Raw genomic sequence first — 25,096 nt, 5'->3', positions numbered from 1 at the left:
AAAGTAAGTTAATAAAAACGCCAGTACGACGCATGTTGAATCTGATCTTTTAAAAAAATGAAAGTAACTGGTCTAACTGATAATGAAAATATTGCTTGAGAAATGAATGGCTCTTTGATTGCAAAATGAAACTTGTCTTATGCCTTGTTGAAAAGTTAAAACTCTTGTAGTTGGAACGAAAATATAATTGAAACTTTTCAAAGAATGGAGTAACAATGATATTCCTATTTTGGCAGTAATAGGAAGCACCAGACGAGCTCACATTAAAAAAAATATTTGCAGATAAACTGCTGCATATAAAGCAGCATTAAAAATAGTTGCTGAATGCGAAGAAATGACTTGCAAATATTTTTTTAACATCATTATTTCGCGAAAAATTAAAAACTTATTATTTTTAATGCATATATACAAGCAAAATTAAATCAATCATTTTCAAATTAAAATTAATCTGCAAGAAATGGGTCGTATTCTTCATTCCACAAATGCGTGTATTAAGAGTGTTAATTATACACGTGAAAAATTAATAAAACTTTGACAAAGCATACATTACATAGAAAATTAAATCAATGTTTATAATATTTAACCAACCTTTTCTTTAATAGAAAATTATCGTGCTTTTCTACGTACTACTAAAATAAAATAATTTTATGTTGTATTGACATAAAAAAAACATTAATATCTATTTATCCAAAAATTGCTATATTTACAAATTACAAAAAAATTCAAGGTTTTCTTACTACATAATATTCAACAAAAAGCAAGTTCTACAATATTTTTTTACAATCTAAATATGTACAATGCATATGATGCGTAGGAGTCATCTGATGCGTTGTTGTGACATTAGAATCTGAAATATGCACATACATAAGAATAAACATGTAAATACTAATAAAAAATCATATATAATTTTATATTATTGCCTATAAAGCGAGCTTAAAAATGAATAATCTACAGTAGTAATCGTTTAAGAATAAATTATAGGATACCTAAAAGTTTAAAGAAGCATAGCAACAATGTAACCGAAAGTTAATAAAAATACTGCATGATTTATATTTATGTATATGAAGGCTAAGAATGTTACTTATTTACGATCTGAAGATTTACGGGACAAGGTGTTAATAAAATTGGTTAAACAATGAAAGTCACATAATAAATAAAAATTTTCATTGCATATTTATTGTATGCTTCATTTTATATAGAAGGATAATTATACATTTATATAAGTACTAAAGTGATATTTTCACAATTGACCCATAAAATATCAGATTCTATAAAAAGGTGACCTTACTCTTTCGGTTAAAAGACACAAAAACGTTCCATCTAAACATAATCATATACCCTAATGTGCTTTTATTGTTATAATGAATTTAACGTTATAGTGAATTATTTCCATGTGTATATAAATGATGTTATTTTTTGTCATGCGATGCTCAGTAGGTATTTGGTTTTAATTTGCATCATCACAATACACCCGGATACGTTTCGGATATGTTCATTTTTTGTCAATCGTACATATGTATGTACATGTGAGTGTTTTAAATGGCAACACCTTGGAATTATGAGTTCACTGTATACAAGTTGCCAAGTCATCTTTTTGGTTTAGTCAATGTGAGCAGTGAGTGCTTTTTGGCACTTATTAATTTATAATAAAACTTCCTCTATAATTCAAAACATAATGGCACTCTAGCGTATTCTTTAATATTTTATTCTAGTCTTTGAAATATAAAATAAGATCGTAATGTACAATATACATACATGTGTGAAACTGCTTTAAAAAGTATTTCAACACTATTTTTGCACTTGATTTTTGACTAATTTCATTATAACATTTTAGGGAAAAGAAAGAGTAGTAATCTGAGAAAGTGAAAGCATTACAAGATTTATTTTGTCCAATTCAATAACTAAATAATCACATCTAGCATATACAAAAACTTTTATTTTCTATTTCATTTGTGTTTGTGCTTGGAATATTATGACTAACAGTATAATAAATAAACTTATCATATTGATAGATATATTTATGAAACAATCAGATACGTCTGTAATGCATTAATTGATGTTTACTAATTTGTATAAAATAATAGCAATATTTCTGTTTTTATATACATACATACGCATGTATATCTAGTAGTCCAATTTTAGCAATTTCAAAGTAGAACGAATCTATTTGGCGACACAAATAGCATAATGCTTATTACCGGTTTCGTCACCTTAACTCAACTCTCATTACGTATACAACAACATAGTAACCTTTATAATGACATCGTGATCAATCAATTAAAAATACCCTCAAACGGTAAACGCTAATTTAATTCAAAGATACTGTTACTCGCAGCTTCCAATGCTGCCTTCTTTTTTTGTTATCATCTCGACAGTGTCAAACGGTAACGGTGTCATCTTAAAAGCGACTCAAAAAAAAGGTTCACTCTAACTCTCGCAACAGTCACGTAATCGATTAATCAAAGCTTAATTGTCTCCGCTTAATCAATGACTCGTTGTATAAAAGAATGCTAAAATTTCGACATTGTATAGCTCATTTACCCACGCGTACTATTACGAACACAATACAATGACATTCCGATTGTTCTAGACTCGTTTTTGCGTTTAATCTCTATGTCCAGTGTGTAAATAAAAATAAAACAGTCACTTCGCGGTTAAACGGTTACGTGTTTTTATTATGACGCGATCAAAGCAATCGTATATGGAGTGTATGAAATCATCGCCAATTAATAATAAATCAATGTAAACAGTACGGTGCTGTTGTATAGACAAGTTGGTACATAGTTTGTTTATGTGTGAGCATAAATCTAGGATGGAACGATGGGAATTGGCTTGCGAGAGATGTACCGAACCGTCTCGCCCAAAAGATAACCATCGCAGTAATCACAGTTATTGATTGAAAACACCGGGTGATTATGGCATTATTGTTACATTTAACTTCAGCTCTCTGACATTGTAGGAGAGTATCGATAAATATTTTTGCGCCCTGTGTTTCATAATAAATCAGAGAAATTTTCAAAATGATAAGTTTTGATTTCGATTAATATCAAAAGATATTCTTTAAATACATATACATTCATTTTTTAAAAAATCATAATAAAAATATGTATGGTTTATAATTTAGATGTTAATGTTTTACTAACACACGAAATAATGTACTATAAAATTTTGACGAACTTTATTTGCTAGGAAAATTAATGACACTGTTGAAAACAGTGCATAATTTCTCATATTTGTAAATACCCAGATAAAATAATTAAGTTAGATATTTATCATAATGATGCACCCCTTAAAATGATGTGTAGCTCTTTACAAGTGCATATCTGACTAAAATATTTTAGCATGTAGTTTTAACCGTATATAAAGAGAATTATATAAAGGAATTTGTCGTTTTTAATTGCTCACTTGAGTTCTAAAAAGGGATTGCAGGTCTAATTGTTCAGTCTCGCTTATGTAACCGTTATTTTTAGTTGTGTGATTTCTCCCTTTTTTGTATTTTATATCAACATTTAAAAAAAGTTGATATAATTTTATTGCATATTGCAAATTATTGACTGATTATCTGAAATTAATAAACACGTTAATTGTTCATAACACGCTGTTCAAAATGTTTTAAAACGGTTCAACGAATGTGGTTCTTATAACCAAGCCATAGCCAAGAACTAGAAGAAAACGAAAGACAACTGCTCGGGAAGATCGAATTTTATTTCTCGATTTTCTTAAAAATCGTCGTAAAATAGCTTCAAAGCTGACTGCTGCAGTCTCATAGATTTTAAAGTCTCACACAAACCGTGGCTTTCAGAAATAAATAAAACTCGAGGGTTAAAGTGGGCACGAAAACACCGGGATGAATATCTGAAGATTGGGCGAAAGTCATTAGATCCGATGAATCCAGCTTCAAGGCAATTTTAAAATAAAATTGGTTGATATAAAAAAATATTAAAAACTTAATTTATTCAAAAACTTCTAAGACAATATTTTTTGTGACCCCTTGTGTAGTACACGTGCGTAAAAGAGTAGGAAAAAAATATTTAGCTTATTGCGTAGTACCAAAAGTTAAATATAATGGTGAAAGCGTTATATTTAACTGCATGGCAGCATGGCAGCAGCAGGGGTAGAAAACCTGTACTCTTGTGAGAGTAGTATGAACAATGACATTTAAATTTCAATGTTCGAACGCACTTTAATAGATTCCTACTGTAAAATATTTCCAAGCACAGACCAAGCTACCATCTGATTCCAGTAAGAAAACACTAAGTGCCATACTTCGCTAAAAAGCAGGGGTTGGTTTGCATCAAAGGGTTTGACGCTTTTAGAATGGCCTGCACAGTCACCAGACCAGAAAATTAAAAGAAAAGGTTTCCCATCACAATTGCAAATCCAAAATTGAGCTGCGAGAAAAATTGCAGATGGAATGGAGAAAACAATTGTCACCGTCAACTTGCAAGTAATTAGTCGACAGTATGCCAAAAAGGTTGCAGCTGTAATTAAAGCTAATGGTAGGACTAGTAAATATTGAAAATAAGCTTGAAATAAACACTTTAAACAACCTTGATCAGTTTTTTTATTAATATTTTCATTATGTTTTAGAATATTATACATTTATTGGGGTGCCCCATTATTATGGCCAAGCCTTTATAGCCGTTTAATTTGATTTTATAGTTTATACCCTAAAATTTTTAATACATTTCTACTTATAAATAGTATAAATATAATCTAGAACTTGACTTATAATATATTTTATACATATTATCATAATTAACAATAAATATGAAAAGGACATACCTTGAACTTGACTTTTTAATTACATATTAAAATAAGTATATATTTTTTAATTAATTATACAACCCTGGAGTTTAGTATTTTTACAGAAAATGCAAAATCTAATCCAATATTTTTAATAAGTAAAAATTGTACATAATTGATTATACAAAAACATGCTATTTCATACATTCCATTAACATTTTCATTACAAATATGACTCTAATCTAATCAAAAGTTAATGATATTTACTCATTGTTATTCATCTTTTAAAAATGGCCATTGTTTATTTACATTATATAAATACCAAGTGGCAAATATCAACAACATTTTATTGGGTCTATTAATATAAAAGACTACCTTGTAGTTAAAAATAAGCAATACAAGTAAAATAATCAGCAAACATTGCACACAAGCTCCTAACTTTCTAATGACAATATTCGCAACGAAAAAAATGATCTACTGAACGTAAATAATTGAGGCTTGAAAACAATAGATTGACAAACCGTGTGAATTTTATTTTTATATTAATAATTACCTACAAGGAGTTTCTGCTAACCATTCCAAAGCGAAATATTCACCACCAATGTTGCCAAATTGAGTCGATTAGAACAAACGACTGTAATAATCTCTCAATCACATCACTCGTTATCTTAAGTACATATATTTAGATCTAGATATTGATCGATAAGTTTTTATCGGTTATTGTACGAATGGCGTTTTATAAAAAATCACGTTTGTATACAATGTAAGAATTATTTTTTTAAATAACTACTTTAAGTGTATACAAACATCGTGTTATGTAACGCGGAACGAAAGGAGAGCGAGACCCTGCCCGAAATGGCTTCAGGAACAAGCACCAACACTCCTTTTTCCTGGGTTCAAGACCGCGTGTGCAGACTACTGAACTCCCACGCGATCTTTCGTGCAGTTTGGACCCGACGTCAGGGAACAACTTTCCTTATAAGTCAACTTGATCCATCTGACTTGATCAGCACACTCCCCGATATGACGAACGTGATGCCCGCCAACATATCCAATCTCAATACTAAAGGCTCGCTTAAGATTTGCTTTCAATCTACTATGATTTTATTGAACATACGTAAATGGACAAATCATAAATTTATAATACTAATAATTACATTTGTTTAATTATTTATTGCAGATATCGTATACGTCTAAAGAAAACCTCCACTTGCTCTAAAAAATAATTCCAATGCCTTTAATGGTATAGAGATAATGAGTCCGCAACAGATCAAATGCATTTAAACAATTTGAAATCATCTGCATACAGAAGAAACATGAATTTGTAACTGCCGTATTTCTGTAATTAATAAAGACCGTAAATATCAAAGGGCCCAGGTTTGACCCTTAAAGAACCCCCGAAGGAATAAAATACTCTTTTGATAATCGGCCGCCATATGTTACAAACTGTCTACGATCGCTCAAGAGAACGACAGAACCGAGTTAAATCATCCGAGCAACAGAGGTCCATTTTTTTAAACAGAACATTCTCAAAACTCATGTAAAAGACGTCTACTTGAATTTTGTCACTGTTTTGTTTAAAAACGGAACGTTAGAACAGTAGAATAAACGGGATGAAACAAATATTTGTATTGTTTGTAAATTGTTGAAAAATAAATCAATTGATACAAGTATAAGTGGAAGTAGATAAGTTTGCGGGATTGAAATGAAGAAAATGAGTAATGCACTAAAGTGAGATAAATCATAAAATAAACAGCTATACGGAATAGAAACAAAAACACAAGAAAAAAGTCCTCAATAGCGAATATGATGACAGGTAGCAGAGACTACACCACAACACGAAACATTATAAGAATAAATTTCTAGATAGCAAAAAAAAAACACAAGTGGCGCTTTAATCTCTATCAGGGCCATGGCCTTAAATACATGGAAATTACTTTGAATAAATATCAAACAATTTTTTATGTTGCATAGATTATGGGTATTTTCAATAGGACTATGCGGGAATTAAATTACCGCACCTAATATCAACAGCAATACATATTTTTAAATAAAACATAAACAATATTGTTAAAATCAGATAATTATTAATAATATATTAAATATTCAAAACATTGTTAGAAATATTATAATTAAGTACAAATTATTTTATTTTAAATTGAATTAAACTCAATTTCTCTTAAATATGTAGTTCTTACTGGATTTTAATTTAAATGATAGTCCAAATGGGCCCTAAGAACCAATAAATAAAGGTAATTATAAGAACTGATTTTCAAAACCTGACATGGAACAATATGCTGATTTTACAGTAAAATAAAAAACTGTTTTTGTGTACTTTATATTATCATATGCTATTTTAGAAAATAATCATAAACGTGTTTATTCGATTTGAAATGATGTATCTAAATTTTATTAATAGTTAATTAAATATTAAAAGTTCAGTACTATGTAAAATAATGGTTTTCTACCACCTGCGCTATTAGTCACAGTATAAAGGTCACCATAACGGCCACTTTAACAACGAAAAGATGAATCTTGAACACTACATAATTATTAATTAACTATTTGGAAAAGTTATAGCCCTCTCACATCACATAGCACAAGATCTTAGTACCATAAAGACTGGCGCCAACAATGGAAAAATGTAGCATTATCACATTATCGCCACCAATAAAAATAATCCTTTGTATGAAAAACGCACGCTAGAGACAATACGTTCGACCTTGCGGTATTGCCATTGCTCTTCAAAGTTCCTGGTAACCGATCACTAAATTAGTCATTTGGACCAAGGCGTGAGTACATTTTGAATGTGCATTTAAGAAGTAATCTGCGATTTTCCATGGCTATCTTAAATGTTTGATCAAACAATTTGATCAGAATTTGGAGAGACATCAAAGCAGACACATCTTATATATTCCTAAAGCAAATACCACACAACTTATTAAAAATCTTATTATTTATTCAATGATGACGTTAGATTGTTAAAGTAGCACATTTCGATAAATCAGAGTTTATCAACCAAATGGTTAAAATCAGAATAATCAGATCCAGCCTTTGATGATTGTCATCATTGTCATCAAATGCTTGGTCTGATTTTTCCTCTCTTTGATTTTGCGTCCTCGTCTTTAACAATAATAAATAAATACTCTCTTCAATATACCTAAGCTAAATAACTCTAAGAAAGTATAAAATAATCTAGTCTGCAGCGTTGTGCGTTTATCGCAAATTTTATAGGTGCGTGGTCAATCACTTTTTTAACGACTGTCGTAACTACGGATGGATCGAAATCCATTTAAGGATGGTGACATTAAAATGTTTGATGCATATAAAAGTCGTAAAATGAGCTTCATTGGACACGATATATAAAGTCGATGTGACTGTTTACAAAAAAGTGTAAACAAAAATATTGTTAGTTCGGTTATGTTATAAATTACAATCATACTTAAAAGTGAGTTCATACGCTTTAATTATAAGACAAAAATCATATTTTTAATACACTGCTGATTGACTTTAAAAATTAAGGTATAAAAGAGGATTTTGAATCGAATTCAATTTGTCAAAATTACAAAAATGGCTTTTATTTTCCTGCGCTTTTAATTATACTATGAGTCGATAGATTTTTTAAGAATTTGGATCGGTACAAGATTAGCCTAAATATGTAATAATTAATGTCTGCAAAAACACTACCTACCTACAAAATGCATAAAAATTTGTACGACCAGTGCAATGTTAACAAAAGCCCATATAAAACATCTGTCCTTAATTATATGAACATTACTTTAATTGAACATTATCGCTTTACGTCATCAACTTATGTATGCACATTATATTGAACGCCTTTTGTGGCAACACCAGCGACTGAGGAATTGCGGATAAGTGAGAACATTACTGTCAAAATAGGCTCTATTGTCGTTTCGCCCTTACGTTTAACGGATTAACGGTAAAAGTTAACGAGTTTACATGCGGGCAGACGACTAAATTGGTATAATGGCCAATCAGCCCGTTAAAGAAACAACGGAACGGTATCCTGATAACACCCACACGCAACGTCTCCGTCAACCGTTCAGATGTCAATCTTTAAAAAATTAATTTGCTTCGAGAGCGTTTGATATTGCGTGTTATAGTAAAATATATGTCACTAATGAGTCCTGTATATATAATATATAATAGATACAAATTGAAAATGGGTAAAAAATATTAACACTAGTCGGATAGCTGTAATTATCAGAAAGCTATTTTATACATTATTTTTAAATCATGATAGACTTATAAAATAAATATACATAAACTTCACTATTCCACATAAAATATAATCAAAGAGTAATAGCTGTTGGTACCTCACTGTCGTGAGGTACCAAAGCTAGCGAGTGTACGAATACCGGACCCTCAACTTTTGGGGTTTTAAATATTATTTTTGCTTCGTTTTGATTTTTTTTTTAACATCTTTTTGAATTTAATGGTTAAAATTAGACATAAAAACCATTGTGTAGCTATACGATTCACAATAAAAATGAGAAGAGATCGCACGTGCGCGCGTCCGAGAGATATGGAGTTGGATCCTAGTGCATTTTTTACTATTACGACGTTACTGTGTTAATTTTCACACTAAATAGGCAAATATTTAGAATTTTCAATGATAGTCAAAATAAATAAATATATAAAAACCTACTTATCATTTTCATTTCGTTTGAAAATAAGTTTACAACTTAGCTAAATATTTCCAAAAGAAAACATTTTATATTATGTAAAGTTAGATTTGCAACTTTGATATTTAATGATAAAACTAAATTTTGTATATCACTTAAGATTATGTTTAAAACTTTGCTAGATAATATTAAAACTAAATCTTGTTTTAAAAACGGTTTGCAGCTTGACTTAATATTAATAAAACAAAAAAATATCAAAATGTTTGCAACATAAAAAATAATATTCAAATGTAACATTTTGTGTTATTTAAAAGTAGATAAAAATATTTTTTAGAACTTAATGATTTTTCTACATATGTTAATAATTTGCAATTTAAAATTTAAATTAATAAAATTAATTACGTAGTTTGCTCTCAAGCACGCCAAAATCGGAATTTCCCTTAACTGTCAAATTTGCTTACGTATGACAACTCCTCCGTCAGTTGTCAAACGCGCGCCGCGCACGGATTAGTGCAATTAAATAAACAGTGAAATATGTTATAATCACAGCATTTTTATTACAAAGTGTTAATTAAAGATGTTTAAAATGATATAGCACTTGGAGTTTTAGATAATATAAACAAAACCTTAAATTTTGATTGTGCCAGTAAGTGTTTGGTTATATGAATAATATATCACGGTTATTCCATCAAAATTACTATTGACTTTCCAGGACTAAATATTAAAAGACAAACAGCAGGGATTTGGCAATTAAAGATATACTTATCAACGTTAATTAAACATATTAAAATGGTAGTAAAAATGAAAAATCTCATATTAGTGTAAACAAAAAGTAACATTTACACACTATATAGTATCGTTTACAGTTAATTTTCTGAAACAATGAAAGATCTAATAACATATGGCAAACAATTAAAATATGAAGTACTACCTATCAGTTTAAGAACTGATGCCAATCTACGTGTTTAATTCTCTACGGTAACTTCCGTTAATATTGTTTTTCAGTTGTCGTTTAAATTTCATTTATGGATAGTATTATAATAATGTGTTCAATGTTTAACTCTTGATAAAGTCTTATTGTTTTTAATTATTTTTCAAAAACAATGATTGAACATTTTGAAGACCTATATGGCGACAACTAAGAATTGATATTTAAAGGGTGTTTTAAAATTAACGCAAGATTTGAATTTGGCGTCACTTGTGCAGTAAATGTTGGAAATCCCGAAAAGAAAATAATTTGACAGCTGAGAGTTTTGAGTTAGTAAAAATGGAGCGTTACACGATACAACAACGTGTTTTCATTATTGAACAAAATCTCAAAAATAATGAAAGTTTCGAAAAATTTACACAAAATATGATCGGATTTTAAGTTCGTCAACTGCGAAGAGATTAATTGAAAAATTCAGAGAGACTGGATCAGTTGGAGATGCTAAGCACACTGGTCGTTCAGAAACAAGCCGTTCAAATGTCAATATCGAAGCAGTGCGTGAGAGTGTTGGTGAAAATCCCGGAACATCTATTCGGCGTTGTGGACGAGAATTGCAAATTTCAAGAAGCTCTTTACAGCATATACTCACAAAAGATCTGTGTCTCCATGCTTACAAAATTTAATTAACACAACAACTGAAGCCTAATGACCATGCACAGCAAAGAGAGCTCGTTGAATTTGATTTCGTTCGTTAATTTTGGGATACCCTATATAAACAAAAATTGAATCATCTCAAGTTGAAGTCACTGTCAACAAGTATTATCTTTTTATAAAGAACATACTACATAAGTGTGATGTAACTGAATATCCTGAATTTGGCTGTTTTGAAAGAGAAACGATTGCACAGAAGAAAAATTAATAGAAAAAATGACGTAGATACATATTTTGCTACATCGGAATTAAAAATAGCCCACTCTTAGATATTTTGGCTAGCAATTATTTCAGGTCATCTATTAGATAACTTTCCAAGAAACTACACATTGGCCATCGCTCGAAACTGAACGACCTAGGTGACTTTTTTTTACTGCAATAGTGGTTTTAATTTATTTTGTTTATATACCTTGATGTATACAACAACTCACTCACTACCCTAAATATTATTACTATATGGCACAAAAACTTAAAAATCAAAAAGTCGAGAGTCCATGACTGACGTTTTCGGACGAATATAAAATTAATTTAAAAGTTCAAATATTTGCATCCTTGCCAAATAACTATGTAAGTATTGTGTTTAGATTTTAATTATCGTACATAGTTTTTATGGTTTATAATTATTTTTTAAAAGCCATGAGCGAGCAATAAATTGAACCTAACTCCTTCAGGCATCCAAACATCCAACTGCGCCACAATAATTGTCACGCAATCGTCGTGAAAGATAGTATCCCCAAATATCAATAGATAACAAAATATGTTTTATTAGCATTTATATGGTTTGATCAACAATAACCTGAATTTTCATACGTACTAAGTATATATTACAGGTTTACGTTTAAAATGTACCTGGTTTATTAGTAAATCGAGTAATTATATTCAGACAAATGTAACGAATATATGCACTAAATTGGAAACAATGATAATGTTTATGTATTGTAAAAGGAAAAACTCACTTTTCGGTCTCGGAGCGCAAAATTTGAAGATTTCAACACGAAGATTGTTTTATGATTGTTTAATCAACGTATTCTTCTAATCCTCACACACATTATGAATATATTTCATTTTCATAGTTATAACACACTAAGTTAATTTACAATCCGAATATTTATCTTTAGTCAAATCGAACAACGCATAACGCACAAAAAATTAAAAATGACTGTCGCGTAGCAAAATTATTTAAAACTGTTGTCACGTTACTGTCCGTTATTTTGTTTTATATTTGAATGCTTATTTTTCATTGGTCGAAACAACAGAATTCATTCGAAAATCAAACGAGCAAATTCAATTTTTATTATTTTAATTATAATTAAATATATTTCCTTTGTTTACGTGTATTATTATAAACACCGTTCATACAAATTGATATGATTTACAGAGTAGAAAATTGAATAAAATACATTTTTAAGCGTGCGTTTAAAACAATTATATATAAGATGGGAAAAACTGTTTCTTTTCTTGAGATATGCTAAATCATAATGATAAATGTTTATGGTAGAGATGCAGTTTGTATTTAACATAATTGTTTTTAAAATATTTTTTGGGTTTTTAGCCCGAAGGGATGTGACTTTGTAGCCAATATAGGCGCCGGAAAATCTGATTTAAGTTTATTTTATAAGCATATACAAATTGGCACATATATATAGAAATGTAGATGCCACTATCAGATGGTGAAGGAAAATGGCAGGTCTTGAAAGTCGGAGAGTCTGCGCTGGAGTGTTGATATGAATTTTTGTCGGCTGTGATCTGCTATGTATGAAGTGTTCTTGTAACGATGCTGGAAAATCGGCTGTGATTGAGGCGTATCTCCAGATACGTCTCTCACTATGCCTCTCGTCGAGTCTGGTTGTGACTAAGTGTCACATATTTTATATATCTGGTTAAAAACAGCTCTGGCGAATTACAGATGAGGATGTTTGCGGGGCAATTAAATATATTTTAAGACACACCCACGAAATGTGTTTACGATTTAAAAATGAAACGGTCAGATCATGGTTGAAAAAATTGTATTTTGCACAGAGTAGAAAGCGTAATCTTACACGCATTCTTTCCTCGTAAAGAGCAGCTCTTCCCGGTACTTATGGGTGCTTACGAGTGGTCAATGTATAAATTTGTAGTCTGTAAAATATTAACAATTATTAACGTGACTGTTTAGTCCCGAGATCTTTCTTCCATTATTAGACCTTACATAATTGCAGTGTTTTTTTTTTTTAATGGTCGTAAGAATCTTCTCTAAATTATAAAAAATATGTACAAGTGGTTGAAACTCTTACAAAATAAATTATATTTTTACAGGAAAAATCTTTTTTTTTTATTTAAGTCATGTATTACATTATCTTTCAAAAAAAAATAAAACTGGTATTTATGACCACTAATTAATTTTACTCAATATTTAATAATATGTACTTTAAACACTATGTTCACTCATTGCCATACAAAAATTTTCTGTTCTACACTACACAATAACTAATACTAAATGAGTTCCAGTATTGATAAGTATACCAGTTCAAAGGGTTTAGTCCTCTTCTGCCGTCTTTTCAAGTTACCACGTTGAGGAGTTTGCTGCCTCGATGTTGACGTGCAATCCCCATTTATCATTTTGATTGGAAGCATATGGGTTATAGATCATTTTAACCTTTTAGTTGTTTTCCAAAAAGAATATTCTGTATTTTTTCTGCTGTTCAATTATTCTAATATCAAAGCGAAAATTAAAAATAGATTTTTTTTTCTTGAAATATTCATAAAGTTATTCTAGATAGATTACAAATGCGAGAAATATTATATTTGTGCGAACGTAAACTAGCAAACAACGCCAAAATAGCAATATTAGAGTTTTTATAAAATGGTTTGAATGTTTGTATTAAGAATACCGATATTAAAAGCGTTTAATACATTTATTTCTGAACTGTATAAAACGTTTTTTTACCCTTTAAGCGATATCGCCGTACATGTACGTCGGTCGATCTTTCACTGTTTTGATGTACCACAGATTACACAGGTTACATATTTACATATATAACTGAAGAAATAATAATTAAAAAATATATTTATTAATTTATATTTTTTTAAATTTAATTTAAATAATATAAATAAATTAAAGAGTACTAAATAAATAAATATAACAAAAAATATTTTTTATTAATTTTATAAAAAATATTCATATCGTCTGAATTAATATAAAAAATCTACAAAAAAATATGTAAAATAAATTATTGAAATTTAATTTAATTTTAAGTATTAGTTAACTATAAATGCAAATAAAAATAATAATAAATAAAAAACAAAAGAAATAATATGGAAAATACGTAATATTAACCCACTCTTAGGTGTGAACTAACAAATTAACAAAACTCACTACTCAAAAAATTAAGGAATACTCAGCGACGCGTGTCTTGCAGACATTTCTTAAAAAATAAAAATAACTATTACTTATATTAATCATAAAAATGTGTCAAAGTAAGAATTTTTATGGCAAAAATAGTTATCATAATAATAAGCAGATAATAAATACATATTCGAATAATTTTAATTAATGATAATTGAGAAAATACCAATATGTATTTAATAAATAATTATAGGATCTCTACTTCGTTTGAATTAAAACACACAAAATCGTTAATATGTGCGATAAATTTTATATTCTATGTGAAATTATATTGACCTTGAGAATGTCTTTAAATCTACTTTTATGCTAAATAGCTAACGATTGGCAAGTGACCACGCACAAAGATATTCAACGGCAATTTACAGTTCATTGAGATCCTTGGTGGAATAATTTCATGTCATCAGTAGCTTGGAATTTAACATGACTTTCTTATAAGCAATAATGAAAAGTATTAACTTTAAATCTTAGATTTAATCCTTGAATATTTCCAGTTGTGGCAGTTCAGGCGAATTATATATCATAGCTTATATTACATATATTAAAGACAATAGTGTTATCCATTTTTTAGATTTAATGCATGACATTATTTTTAATTTCACCTGATTATCTTTAATTTATATAAAGGCTTAATACATATTAATATATTCCTTTACTTATGTCTAATGATCTCAAGCACTTAATCTTCTATATTCAATTTTTTCCTTTTTCACGCCCATTCAGGTCATGTATTGCTATCAGCAAATAAACTATTAATTGTATAAATAACCGCAACTCAGTGTTTAAGGTAATCGAAATATTAAATATACAAATGTATAATCAGGCTATTTAAAAATCTAATGCGTGGCTGATAATCCATTAAATTTAATATTATAAAAATACAATTTATTCACGCACAATTGTATCGTATTTATCCTACATTGATGTTCTGCATAGCAGACCCTGAGTCTCGGGACTTATAGTTGTTCGAACGTGATCATGAGCGGCATCATCAAATCATCCATTACATTTTAATCTCGCATTGTTGGAAGTCCTGGAGAAGCTGGCTCGCCAGCAGTGCTCTCGCAATTTCCACTCGGACTAATACAAATTAATTAGGGCTTTTAAAATACCCGGCGTTGTAGCCTTTGATGTAAACCGTTCCCCTATACAATTCTTTCATACCGGCATCTTATATAATTTATTACGCTGGCGAGCGTGCATTATTCCAGGATTGCATCATATACAATACTTATTTGTTTAACCGCGGATGCAATTAAATCCTCCGATACCTCCCATATATACACATATATCGCAATCAAATCTTTTGGTACCTCCCATATGTAATTAAACTCTTACGAACATAATATTAAGAGGTATTAAAATCGATGAAAAATTAACACCTATGTAAGTATGTCTATGTACATGAGATATACAGCTTGTAAAATTTTCTACTTTTTAACTCAGTTTGCAACAATGTTATTTCCGCTAGATTCCGTGTAACGTGTCAAAGTATACCGAGCGTTAGTCACAGCATAATTTTGCTTGCATGGTGTGTTTAAAATACATATACGAAAGTGAGTTAAATAATTTTATAGTTAATATATTTAACATCAATTAATATTATAGAAGCAGAGAAGTTATAAACGTAGCTATTAATATTTTATTTAGAAAATTCATGCGTATTGTTTTGCAATAAAGATAAAAAGCACACCAAAAAGCGTTTCGATAGCGAAATATTGGCAACACTTCGATTCATAACGACTTTTCCATTGTTCCTGCTATTTCATCACGAAACTATTGCGACCACGATAATTTTTTTGATCCATTTCCTTCGCAACAACTTCGCGCATTGTCTCAAATAGTCCTTGACATACGATTTTCTTCACGCATATGCACAGCCATCAGAGCTTCTAAACAATTTTCTCGCCTAGATGTTGCAATTTTTCTCACTATCTCATGCATAAGTAAACACCGCAATATATCCGCGACCGATTAATATGTAAAACGGAAGGAATGGGTGAAGATAGTCGGTGCGTTATCTCGCCAGCATCTGTCATAAATTGATACGGAGGGTAATACCGGTTTGACACCATAATCCTATCTTACTTATCGAACGCCATTTGTAATCTGAATGCGATCGAACGGTGCGCAATAATCGTATACATATTTAATTCGTCCGTAATGTAAAAATGGCTCACGTTTAACGAACCCTAAAAGGTCTGATTAATCAAACTCATCAAGACTATTATTTTCAGCACTTATATTCCAAGTAGTAAAAATACTCTTTAAGGATTCTTTGGCATAAATCCAACCTTCAATCTCGGAGCGTCTTCTCGAAGCCACAGCTCGACGGTAAAAGATTTATCGCCGTCATTTGTGTCAGTCGTAATGGCGCATGTGAAGGCAAATAATTATTATTTATTAAAATTAAATAACGCAAGAAAGGCCGTTTTAGGGTTACGAGAAAACTAAGCGAGCGTGAAGGACGCTAGAATAAAATTAGCAACACTATTATAAATACACATGTTAGAAAAGCTTGCGTTTGACCCTAAACAGACAATGCTAACACTTTTTTGTGGTGCAACGTTTCGTAAGAACTGATTCAAAGTTTTTTTGTCTCATTGTATCGCTGTTAAGTTAGTTATAATATAATGAAATAAGGACTTGGAACTATACAGTCGTTGCTATATGACGTTACGGCTTTTAAACACTATGAGTAAATATAAAATTATGCAAACTTATTTCATGTTTAAGATTACCAAAAGTAACAGCAGTCAAGAAGTGCTACATGATAAATAAAAAATGTAAAAAGTAGTTCCTAAAATAAATACATTATTAACATAGACCACAAGAAATATCTTGTCTATTCTCTTTTTCCGCAGATCTTTTCTTAACACTTCTTGACATTGTTTATTAACGCATTAATCCATATTAAACAACCTATCAAAGCAATGTTAAAAAAAATAATTGACACGACCATTTTAAACAAACACATGATGTATTGACGTTGCGTGCCAATATCTAAAAATAAAAAAACAGTTAATCTTGACCACATCGTAGAAAATTATATTTATTTATAAAGCATCAATCGCATTATCTAATATTATCTTATCGCTATAACATGTTAATTTTATCACATAAATTGCTCATACATATATGTTTAATAATACAAATGTTAGCGTTTGGTTTATTGACTCAGCGATATATTTATCATTTTTCGTCAATCAGAAACATTGAATCTAAATTGAAGTATACTTGATTTAACCCTTTACTTGATTTAAATATGTATTCAGTTACATTTTTTTATTCAATTAATATTTATATGTATATTATATTTTTTAAGATTTATTTGACTCACAATAAATCATTTTAAATGTTTATTATAAAATATAAATCAGTAATATATACATCCACTATTTTCTATATACTTATATGTTTTAAACTTAGTGACAATGCGTGGAGCATAAAGATCTCGCAAATTTATGTTGGATGTAATGGGAGAAGGAAAATAATATTGATTAAATTATATAGCTTATATTCAGGGCTTGTTGTTCAAGTGTATTATGAGAATTACGAAAGGAAAGTTTGGAAAACGGAATAATTAAGGACGGAATCACGTAATCCGTAACGTTTCAGACTAGTAACTCTGAGGTTGCGGGTTCAAGCCCCAGCAGCGGTACTCGATTTTTATTTGTAAAAAATGCGCTGAAGTGACATATATTGCTTATAAATTATATTATACTTAATCATTTATAATTATTAATATAGATGTCACCGATTCCCAGACTTTCAAAAAATATTTTTTTATGGACTTTTTACCTTACGGTAACTAAATCCAAGCTGAAAATAAAATCACCTGGCAAACCTAGGACATTTTAAAATGCGGACGAAGTTCTACTCATAAGATTGCCATGGAACTGGGGATATTGAGGAGGATTCTGCTCGGCAATGTAGATACAGAACATATGTGGTTTCAATAGAATGGGGCGGTCACCAAATTTAATCCCATATGACTATCCTTTTGGTATACGCAAAGTAAAAGATTTTCAAACATCAGTCTTGATTTTTGAGATTTTAGAGGAAATTGTCAGATAGAAAAATAAAGCCATTCCCACTGAGTTTACATGGAAAGTGCGTAAAAAAAATCTGTTTTTACGTACTTTTCAGAAATATAAACAATATAATTTTTATACACTCGCTGCCACGCCACATACTCTGAGCACCTCCCACGGACATCATCCCTTCGCCAGCTTTTCCAGCCCCGCGTGGAGGAAACATCACGCCATGTATTGTCTGTTAACATATGTAAATAATGTAATAAAACTCTGTCTAGATTCCTACTTGAATCTCATTGGATAAGCAGTCACACCCCTAGGGATCTCAAACCCTAAAAATTTCTTCACTAAAACTAATAAAGCTACAAGGTTTTTTTTGAGAACTGTATAAAATTATTCTCATTATTATTATAGAAAAAACTTTTTTATATTTTTTTTAAATGTAATGAATTTTATTACTTCAAATCAATATTTGTTTTTATAAATATATCATAATACTTTCCAATGTATAATTTTTTACATCAAAGCAAATTACTGATATTTTTTACATTTTATTCTGTACATACTAAAGATTTTGTTTTTTATGTAAATCAAATAGTATAAAGCTAATATTGCAAATAAAATAAATATTATATAAGTTATTATATTGGAGCACTAAACTGTAAACTGCATTTTTTAATGAAAATGATCCAAGAATTTAATACAAAAATATCAAAGCTGTTGATAATTTTTTGATAAAATGTTCCAAGAGAGCTTAATGCTGCTACTAATAATAAAAACTGTATTGATCAGAATAAATCAGAACATATCATTATTATTATAGAAAAAAACTTAAATTTATACTTTTTTATTACTGTAATGAAATTTATATACATAATCCTAAATTAATAAAAGATAATTTCTCCAAATAAATAATTGCTTTCAGAAAATAATCATATTACCTTCCATTATATTTTCTAATACATCGAGGCATTTACAAAAGAAAAATCAATTATATCTTAATAAAATTACAAATATTTTTCCCATTTTATTCTGTACATACTAAAGATTTCTGTACCAATTTTTTATTTTTTATGTAAATCAAACAGTTAAAAGCTAATATTTATATTTTAATAAATATTATATAGGCTCTCATATTGACGCACTAAGCTGCAGATTGTTAAAAAAATATTAACTTTTTATTGAAAAAGATCCACGAAATTGATAAAAAAATCAATACTAATGATTTTTCTGAGATGCTCCAAATGAGAATTAATATCTTCGTGCAAAGAATTGACGCTATGAATTTTCGAATCAAACCAATTTTTTCCGTAAAGTGCCTAATACACAATTACTGATAGAAGTCTTAATTATTTATTATTTGTACAGTTTAAATATCTTTTAAGTGCCTGAATCAAAAGCTTTCCATACATTTTTTTAGCAGTGATCTCTCTAAAAATGTTATGCGGACACAAAAAATATTTAATGCACTTTCAAGATCTAAAATTAATGGTTGACAAAATTATTTAGCTAAACGTTGACCGATGATACAATATAGCCGCAACTATTAAACAATCCGGTAGCTCAATCCGTTCATAATTTTCAGGTCAAGCCATCCAAACTACCATCTAAGCGGCTCTTTACAAATCTCAAAATGTGTAAGAACAATAAAAAAACAACATTCGATACAAATAATAAATAATGAAGTGTAAATGGATAGAGCCATTGCATCGTTTATGGTCCATTGGACAAAACGTTTCGCGGTCGAGCGGACGCAGAATTAAACAACACTTCGTTTCTTGCCGCCACAATCCGATTGATTGAATAAAAGCCAAGATGAAGAATCATTCACGACCGATATACTGAGATATTATGCGGATTTACGTTAAGATTTAACGTTTATCCGCGCGCATTATAAGATACATAACGCATGCGAATGGTCTTTATAACGGTAGCGAAATGATACTGGTTATGGTGTAAAATCTCTTCGGCTGATGACCACGAATGTGTCGAGATGATCCGGATAAAATTTGCGGTTAAATGCAATTTTCCTATCTATCATTATCTACGAGGGTGTATGTTTATACATACTACATACTTGTATGTGTACAGGATGTATACAAATTATACATTATTATGAAATAAAGCTTAATGTCATAAATAATAAAAAGCATACTATTATAAAACTCTTCAAAATATAGTCTTTACACTTCTCTCTTTAATATATGTTTGGCAACTTCTTTCTTTTATATGCTTTTGCCAAAAATATAAAAAGTTTAAAAATTAGTTATTAAGAATACTTTAATCTAACTAATTGTTTAAAATAATTTTTAAAAAAATATTATAAATAATACTCTTCATAATATTAATAACATGTGTGAAAATGAAACTCATTTCCCTGAAGTTTTTTTATATTGGTCAAACGAAAATATAAAACAATCTAAATAACAACAAGTTGTGTCATCGAATCAACAACCTCTGTAAAGAAATTTGATTTGGTTGTTTTTAACTTGTCTTTGACGCGTTTGCAATTGAAGTAAAATACAATTTCAATGATATGTAGTACAAAAAATCATTTATTTTAAAATAAATTATTTAAAGTAGTATCGACATCAAAAATACAAATAATTGCTAAAATGTGTTTTATATAATATACAAGTATTTAATTTGATTTATATTTAAGCCACTTTCAAACCACAAATCATGTGTTTAATGCAACGGTAAACCTCTACACTTAATTGTTTACCCTATATGTCAATATAATTTAATGTATAAGGAAATGAATAAACGTTTTAATATATTTAAAGTAATCGTTACTTACTGATTTATATTACCAATCTGGAATGATAAATAAATTCAGATACAAACCAGGATTAATTATCTTAAAATATAAGGTTCAATGAACTATTTTTGAAATTATATTTTACTTTGCAAGATACTTTTTAAAGCGCGATGTAAATTATTGTATAAGCATCAAACATTTTTCTTTTCGAAAATATATAAAAAAGAGTTGTCATAACTTCTATTCATTATATAAATATATGTAAAATCGGGGGTCTTCAGCGACTTTGGAACAGGAATTTTCTCCCGGAAATTCATGATTTATTCATACGTGTACAAATGTATTCCTATTTATAAAAAGGTATCGAATCGAAAGTTGCCAGGGCCGCACTTGAAAATCCCTGATGTAAATGTATAAATGTATATATCCAAAAGGATAGGCCATTGACTCGTAATTCCGAGGTCACTGCATTGAATCCGCACGTAACAAGAGAAAAAAATCTGGTTAAATATTATCTGTATACATACATTATCGTAGTCATATTCGCTAGTTAACAGTTAGGACCGATAATTTTTTTATGTTTGTAGAAATTAATTAAAAATATTTTTAATGTATATTAACAACAAAAATATAGTGAATTTATAAATTATTAAGATATACTTTAAATAAATTAAATAGTTCCTAGTCTAAATATAGCAATACTTCAATAGTTTTTTTAATTGCCAATATCCAAAAGGCAACAGCTGGAGCTCTGCGGAAAAAAACGCATGTATGTATGTACTTGAACCCTCAATTTGAATATTACAAAATGAAAACCTGTTCTGTTACGCTTGCAGACTGGCTGTTTTTTTTGTTCTGTAGTAGTAATTTATTTTGTGACATAATATAAAATACTTTACAGCGAAAACTAATAACAATAAGACAATATGATAAAATCTCTTAACCGCGCGTATCGCAATAACTTTCCGTTTTACGATTTCGATTAGTAGAAAATTCGTTATACGAATTTGTCATTAAGGTCTATGTATATAAGTTCGCTACTCATTATTAAATATTATAACTACCAAACTTATAATTGCCTTTTATCCATATTTATTATATATTTTTCTTTTATAATTATGATACATATCTTAATTGACTTTCAAATCAATAATTATAAACCTAGAACACTATATACTATCTCAGATATTACAAATAACACTTACTGTATAGTATAATATAATTTTAGATTATTAGGAAAATGTGGAAATTACGACTACGAGAAAATATCGACCACACATTTTATTTGTAATCAAAACCCTTGAAATTAGTTGTGATAATTGCTGAAGTACTTAAAGCGCAGTTTAAAAAAATACTAAAATATGTAAGTACAGCCATTTTTTAGTGCTCATTAAACCTTTTTTGTATTATATTATGTTCCACTTCTTAATTACTTTCAACGAGTTTCGTTAGACCAATCACTTGATGCAGGACTACGAGTAGATGTCTTTGAAACAGATTATAAAAAAGTGTTCGACCATATTATTAAAAACTATTTTCAGACCTTGATTACTCTGAAGATATATAAGCGATCGTAGTCAGTTCTTAACATATGGCCACTTATTTTCGAATAAATATTTCACCCATTCGAGAGTTCCTTAAGGATCAAATCAGAGCCCTCTGCTCTTCTCGTTATTTATTAATGACAGTTACGAATTCCAATTTTGTTACGTATGCAAACGATTGTTTGGATGCATTCGATTTATTTTAGACTCTTTTTCTCTACATAATGATTAAGATTCCCTATGAAACTTTTCCTTAGTCAACTCTCTACCCTTCAGTGGTATCCAAGGGTCCAACTTGGGCCTTCTGCTCTTCTTGTTATTCATTAATGACAAATCTAAGGCATACTTTCGTATGCCTTCGATCTGTCTAGGAGTGATTAAAATTATTTATGGAGATGGGCTTTCAACAACCGTCTATCTTTTAGTGTCAAAAAATGTCATATAATGTCATTGTCATGATCTCATTCATCATTTATATATAAAAAACCATAACTATAGATCTCAGAATCACTTTTGCGGCCATATAAAAACGTTTTCCTATTAATTTTGCCGATCCGTCAGTCATTCATATCCTCTATGATAATAATGCACAAACCATTGGTTAAGAGGAACTTTTTTAGGATCGTATTTTATATTAAATAACGCATTTTTATAAATAAAAATTTAAGTCTGCTGCCGTGGCTCGATCCCGCGGCCTCTAGGTTAGCAGTCTCAACATTACGAACAACGCTATTTCGACCTTCCATATTAAAGAGACACCTTTAACGTGCAAAAGATTAATAACTTACATGTGACGTGTGGCGTATTTATTAAAAATATTTTAATATTAATTTTCGCCTTATAAGACAGTATAATAAAATTATATTTTGAGATGATATATTTGAATATGATTATATCCCATTGATTGACAATGACTTTGTGACGTATAAAAATAGCCCAAAAATGTAAATATGAGTCTATATTATTCATGTATGATGATAATAGATTATTTAATAAAAATAAATATTTTATAAAACACATTTTTTTGTAATAATTTTAAACTTCAATAAGTATTTTAAAGACTAGCGTGCTATCAGTGGCTAACACCAGAAAGTTTTGGGTTCGATCCTAGTGACATAGATCCTACCGTTTTTATATATCATGTCTGGCAAATGTGAGTTAGTGGTTATTATATAATTTTAATTCCGATTGACTATCACAGATTAGGTTTTCTTAGATTTTACTAATCTCACGGATGAATATCGTGATAAATAATTAAAATAAAATCGAGCTAGGTCGTGCATTTATATCTATTGATTTTAAACTGTAATAATAGTTTATTATTAATATCACCGATTTACAGAGTGATTTGAGTATGGTGTCTCACTATATAGTGCTTACCCCGTTGTAACTCATTGGGCTTACACTTGTCAAGATGCAACGGAAGATATACAATAAATAAAGCAGTTGTGACTTCAAAATGCAAAGTACAATTATGATACTCTGGACAGAAAATATATGCTAATATTTCTGTATCTCCACAAGTAAACTAAGGACTAATGTAAATTAAAAACTATTGACTGTTCAGCAGCAGTATGTAAGGCATTTAAACATAAATTGGAGGCGGAGCTACTATTGTTGGCTCGCTCTCACTATAGTGCAATATTCAAGGTCAGTCATTTCTTGCTGAGCAGAGAGTAAATGCAAGCTAACCCACGAGTGCAAAACGTTGAAATGTGCATGCGTGTGTGACGTCACTAAGCTCCAGTGCAGCACCTCTTCCATAAAAAATAAACATCAAAACAATGAAGCATAAAAGTGCACGCACAGCACCACCGACCGGCGCAACATAACTTATGTAACATTGTAAGCTTTATTTTTTTATATTTATTATGAACCTTTCTTATCCTTTCCGAGTGATCCGGTTCTTTCTCGGGTCAGAAGGACAGCCTGGAGACCCGGAACCCTCGGCCTTTATAGAAGAAGTCTTCTCGTCAGCGTACCTTTACAATTAGTCGCGCGGCGAAAAAACGTCAAAATTTTTAACTGTACTGTAACTGTCGTGAAAACGATCGTGACTCACGCTCCGAAGCGTTCACACCGCGCGACGGATCGCGGACTACTGGCTGCTGGAATAAATTTACATAGAAACCATCGTGCTGGAGTAAAACCCGTCTGGAAGAGCCTTAAAGCACACCTATGCCAGCCCTGTTGCTGCCAAGGGCCGTCGCGAATACTGCGAATACAAATCGCCTACTGCCGGATTCGATCGCTTTATCGTTTGGCCTCGTCTCCGACGTTATTATAACACTACAGTCAAGTGAGAATGTAAAGAAAAAAAGAAAACGTCATTTTGATCATG

General features: G+C 29.9%; 1 protein-coding gene across 1 annotated transcript in view; it reads right to left on the bottom strand.

The window, feature by feature from the left end:
* The window catches only part of sano (CABIT domain-containing protein serrano), a 199,921-nt gene extending 175,082 nt beyond the window's left edge, over positions 1–24,839 (bottom strand). The window contains exon 1 of the mRNA XM_088192723.1: positions 24,633–24,839. The gene's annotated coding sequence lies outside the window, so the exon portion shown is untranslated. The remainder of the gene's footprint in view (positions 1–24,632) is intronic.
* Between the last annotated feature and the right edge of the window lie 257 nt (positions 24,840–25,096).

The sequence above is a fragment of the Plectrocnemia conspersa genome, unplaced genomic scaffold (genome assembly GCF_051122295.1).
Source record: "Plectrocnemia conspersa isolate PC_06_02 unplaced genomic scaffold, ASM5112229v1 ptg000009l, whole genome shotgun sequence".
Lineage (NCBI taxonomy): Eukaryota > Metazoa > Arthropoda > Insecta > Trichoptera > Polycentropodidae > Plectrocnemia > Plectrocnemia conspersa.
This window is presented reverse-complemented; position numbering and strand designations above follow the sequence as displayed.